The following is a 6000-nucleotide window of genomic DNA, read 5'->3' as shown; positions in this document are numbered from 1 at the left end:
AAGCAAAATTTTTATTGCTATCAACTTTTTGATGATAACATATTAAAATAAGTAACTTTTACCAATGGAATGAATTCATTTTCTTCTAATTAATGATAAAACAATAGAGCATGATTTCTTTCACATAAAATTAATAGAATATGACTTGATATTTACAAACATATTAACAACAGGATAATTAAATTTTGATTGTGAAACTGATGTCACTATTAAAACAAATATTGTTTCCAATCTTATAAAAAAAAAGGAAATTAAATACAAATCTTTTCTAGAAAAAAGCAAAAATTTCCATTTATCTAACTATGTCTAAAAAATAAATAATTATAAAATTATTATATTTATTATTGATACTATTTGTGAGTAATAGACAATTAAATTTTCTTAACGTTATCTATGTTCATAGTTAATGAAATGTCATGATTAAAAATTTAATTTTTTTAGATAAATTATCTTAAATTTTAAGATTTCACATTAATCCATCTCGAGTCCAATATTAATATTCAAAATGAACATTTCATCTCAAAATTTTAAACACAAAAATTACATTTTATATAAATACAACTATTATATAAATACACAAAAATTATTATTTCATCTCAAAATTTGTTTGTCCTATTCTTTACTTTTCAACTCATAAATTCTATAGTATTCGACTCGTGACTTTGGTTACAGGACATTAAATTGACACAAGTAATTAATATCTTCCTCAATTTATAATCAAGTTTAAACAATTTCCTCATTCTATATTTAGTTAATATCTTGAATGTCATAATATTTAAAAATTTTCAGTAAAGTTTGGAGAAACCCATTGTAAAGCCTACCACTTACAAACACAGTTCCATACAATCCATAAATTGTAACATGAAATTTAAATATGACAGCAATCCTCATCGTACAAACCTCACCAAATGTATAAACAACAATTATTTGTCGAAAAAAACCCCTCTAGTTCTTGAAAAACTTCTGATAAAAGTGCAATCAATACAACTATAAGTATAAGAACCTTAAAATTTTGGGGTAATAGTATATATCTAAAAATAGAGATAAACCATAACTTTTAGTTGGTGGAGCATTGGTTGATAAAGATTGACTTGGAAATTTAGATAAAATAATTGATAGATGATTAGGAACTAAAATGAAAGCTTAGTCTTACAATCCCTTCATCAACTCTTGATAAAGTGAAGTAGAATAATTGTACACTAGGAGCTGCCAAATAGTGGGGTCCATCGTTTCTCTTGCTCCTAATAAACCATACTTCGGACGAAAGTAGATATAGAAATCACAAAGAAAAGGGGCTTTGTGGGAATTAAATTGATACATGAATTCTACCCTGCGTTCCAGCTTCAAAGCCGTGTGGGTCCACCGTAAAAGATTCCCCAATTGTTCTGTTTTTTGCTTCAACTTTTCAGAGTTACCTTTGCACCATTTCACACACAATTTCTGATTGAATGGCTAAAAAGGAAAATAAAATAGTTTTACACTTTATTAGGTTATCTAAAATATAGAAGACATAAAAGGGTTAACCTACAAATGTATTACCCCTTATACAATGACACATATCCATAATGTATTACAATGTCTTACATTTTAGGTTAAATATTTAAATTGAGATTAAATGTTTAAATATTTTTTTAATTAAGGGTTAAATAATTCAATTATAATAATCAAGGGTCAAACGTTTTCGATTTGTTATAATTAAGAGTTAAGTTGACAGGTGGATAGAACGTGTATCATACATAATAAAAAATTACATTAAAAATGTAATTGTTATATGTCATGTTAAAGATTTAGCTATTACACGTCATGTTAAAAATTTAGTTATTATATACCATGTTGAAAATTATAATTGTTACACGTCATGTTAAAAATTTAATTGTTACACGCTATGTTGAAAAATTTAGTTATTACAAATCATGTTGAAAAATATAGTTATTACGCGTCTTGTTGAAGATTTAATTGTTACATGTCATATTGAAAAATTTAATTGTTGCACGTCACGTCATAATTTGAATGGTTTTGACTTAACAGAAAAGACTTTCCGACAAAACTATCATACTGTATTTTATCCTGCAAATCAGCATTCATATTATGCGCGTGTCCTACACGCGTTAGATACCTCTCACTTTAGCCCTTAATTATAAAGAACCGAAAACATTTGGCTATTAATTGTTACAATTGAAACTTTTGATCTTAATTATAAAGAGCTATAGTTTATCAACAAGGTAAACTGAAATAAAGTTCAAAATGTAGCTTTACCAGAACCATAGCTAAGATAAAGGACAAAACTATGCTCCATAAACTGTAATAAATTGGTAATAAATGACCCACATGGCAATTAAGCATATTTTTATGAATAGAAATTTTTCGTCTTCATGCAATGTCTCGTTTAGTATTGCTTTTCATAATTTTGTATTACGTGTCTAAGTTTATATCAACCACAAGTGAGAGAAAATTATGAAAAGAAACAGTATACGGGGACACAGGATTTTTATTTATATTGAGCTTAAATATAAGTTGTGGGCACCTGCCAAACTGTATTTAAGAGGCGGAAAGTTTGGCAGTAAACGAGTACTGAAGTCACAAGTCAAACAGAAAGCAGAACTTTCAGGAATTATGGAAGGAGAACTATAGAAGGGGACGAAGTCATCAAGTTGCGATCACCTACTCTTGATCATTCACTGTTGTCCCAGTTTTCTACTTTCATAAAATATGGGATACGAGTGTATAGTTGAAGGGCTGGTAGCCGCTCTGCTGGGGTTTGTTTTCTTGTACAACGCTTTCGTAAGAGGATTCAACAAGACAAAAGCTGCAGCAGGTGCTGCTTCTTCTTCTTCTTCCATGGTGTCTCCAATGGAAAATTGTGTGAAGAAAACAGGGAATGGCGAGGTTGCTGGGAGTACAGACATTGTCATAGTTGGCGCTGGAGTTGCTGGTTCTGCTCTTGCTTATACACTTGGAAAGGTCCATTCCCTACATATTCTTTATAATTGATAAAAACTCAAAAATTTTGACCCTAAATAGAACATTTAGTCTATATTTTACTAGAATCTATTAGAACTGTTTTGGATCAACAAAATATCTTACCATGTGAAAATTTTGGAGCGCATATGTTGCTTCAACTTTTAGATAGGATGCTGGAAATTACTTTTTTTCATTAGATAGCGTTAGGATATACCATTAATAAGACTCAAATAAAAAATCACTTATTTCGAGATGAACCATTTTTTTTTAATTTGGTGGACCTATAGTTGGTAATAGTTAAATTGATATATCAAACTTTGAATACAAGATCACCTACATTGAAACAAATAATTTTTTTTCTTTTTTTTCAATTAAGTCAACTTGTTGTTGGTAAAATTAAATTGATGTATCGAACTTTGAATACAAGTGATATGTATTAAGAGAAGTAGTCATTTTATTAAAAAGGATAAAGTTCAAATTTACCGTTTGATTTAAAATGATGAATTAAATTTATCCATATTTTTTAATGGAGTAATTTTATTACTATACTTTTCAATTTGATTTAAAATGACAAAAAATTAAAATATTTTATAGAATACTCTTTTATTTGCTTCTTGAATATTCTTTTATCGATAACATTGATTTATATTTTAAGCAAATTAAAAAGTACAATAATAAAAGTTACATTCATTAAAAAATAATCGATAAATTTGATCTCTCTATCTAAATTTTCAATAATAAAAATATAGAACTTCGACTTGGCAAATAGTAGCTTTTTGCAAGGAGAAAATGATTATGATTAAAGACTACATTTTCTTGTGAGACTCGTGACTTTTGAAAGGACATCCCACCAACACAACAGAGACAAGGAAACTACAAAAAGAAAAGAAATGAACAGAGAAGGTTTAGGGAGAATGAGAGTTCTTCTCAACCTTATCTAGATGAAACTAACACTACATTTTGCCAACTATTCTTTACTTTTCAACTCATAAATTCTATAGTGTTTCACTCGTGACTTGGATTACAGGACATTACACCGACATGTGTAACTAATATTGTCACAATCCGGAACTCCCATCAGACCCATGACAACCGTCGCGACGTCCCGATAGGCACTTATTACCTGAAATGCCTATCGAAACCCCGCAAAGCTTAGCATCAGCTTCCGCATCTCCCCGGTGAGCGACAGTTATTAAATCTCACATTTCAAGAAATCATAAGTCGTTTCCAAGTCAAAACAATATAATATTATTTTCTGACTCACAAGGGCATTTTCGTTATTTTTCTTTAAAAATACCAAAACCCGCCAAAAACATGGTGTATGGGTGAAAAACACATGTTTCATAATTAAAAGTAAATTTAGATGTCTAAAATAATTATTTGAAATGAAATTATAATTATTTGAATAAAATAATGATATTCAATAAAATATTTTATTTTCTTAAAAAAATACTATTTATAGAGAAATCCGTAAATAATTTCTGTGGTGTAAAAGCTAAATATATTCATACATACTTTAAAGCAGATAACTGAGATATAAAATTACTTTTACAGTGACACGTGGGCCCCCAACTAACCAATAATGTGCAAGTCTGTGAACCTAAAATTTTGTCGATGCAAGGCTAACTGAAGTCCTTTATGCAATCGGCTATCTACCGACTATCCTGAGCCTAAAATGTGGGGAATTGATGGTGGTGAGATTATAAAATCTCAGTTAGTAAACAGATACCATCTAAACCATCTAAAGTCTAGTAAATAGAGACAAGTAAGATATTCCATTCCAGTATGTTTTTCATAACATCAATAATCAATTTACTCAAATAATCAACTTGGCTTATGTATTTCACAAAACTTGGCTCCTACCAAAATCATTCCTGGGGATGCCTTGGCCTAGGCATCTAACCGAGACCACCAAGGCTGTTCAGTGTAGTACACACATGAACATATTTTTACATTTGAAAATCTAGCCATGCCTTGGCGTTGGTTGAGTCTCACTCTCACGCAGTGGTCCACGTGAAGTGCACTCAAATCTTTACCTCCAGAGACACCCTTCACACGGCTCTCCGATCGAGGTAAGGTATATTTGATTCTGTACCCCCTCTCTTAGGCTGGTCCATAGAACCTCCACTGTAGAGATTATGGATTATTTTATCTACCACCTGATTTATAAAATCTTTTTCTACATGACGTGGCAATTTATCGTAACCTAGCCTCTCAAAGCTGAATACACAGTACAAATAATTCTAACACCAAAAATCAGTTTAGCCATTCATGCTTATATATTGTCATAAGCCATTCAATTTAAACACAATTTATAAACAATCTCCAATTACTCTATTTTTCCAAAATCATCATTTAATTTCTAAAAATTTATAAAATCACATTTATTCAAAAAGCATAACAATTTACCATTTAAACCCATTTTACCATAAAATGGGTTTAAAAACTACTCTAAATAATTAAGACAATAGTAAGTTTACTCACAGATCTATGAGTCGATGTACTCCTAATCTCAGTCTTCAAGCACAATCTCTGTATTTTTACCAGTGTAATTTGCTCACCACCTATCCACAATGTATAGTATATAATTCACCACATTAATACTTGACCATTATAAAATCAATTCAGGCTCGGTGTATATGCATGATATGATATGCAACTTATCCGACTACCGCTTAAATGCGGTGCTGACCTAATTCGATCAATTACTTGATTAAAAGACAATTGTGTCCGATTTGGCTCCAAATTGCTCCAATTCATTTCTAATATTTCAATTCACTAAATACAATTCCAATAATCTAAAATTCAACCTAACAACCCTCACAATTCTTCTTGAAAATTTCGGCAATTGTGGTGCACTATCACTAAAAATTTTTCCATTCCATTTTCTCACCATAAATCACCATTTCATCAATTTTTCAACCAATTCACTTGATCACAAAATCAATTCATTACTTCTACACTTCACATAGGGTTCGGCCATTGAAGGTTCATGGGGAAAATGAATTCTTTTCTTGTTGTTTTGTTTCTAAACATGCT

This window comes from Theobroma cacao, chromosome 10, assembly GCF_053813885.1.
Source record: "Theobroma cacao isolate CCN51 chromosome 10, ASM5381388v1, whole genome shotgun sequence".
Classification (NCBI taxonomy): domain Eukaryota; kingdom Viridiplantae; phylum Streptophyta; class Magnoliopsida; order Malvales; family Malvaceae; genus Theobroma; species Theobroma cacao.
This window is presented reverse-complemented; position numbering follows the sequence as displayed.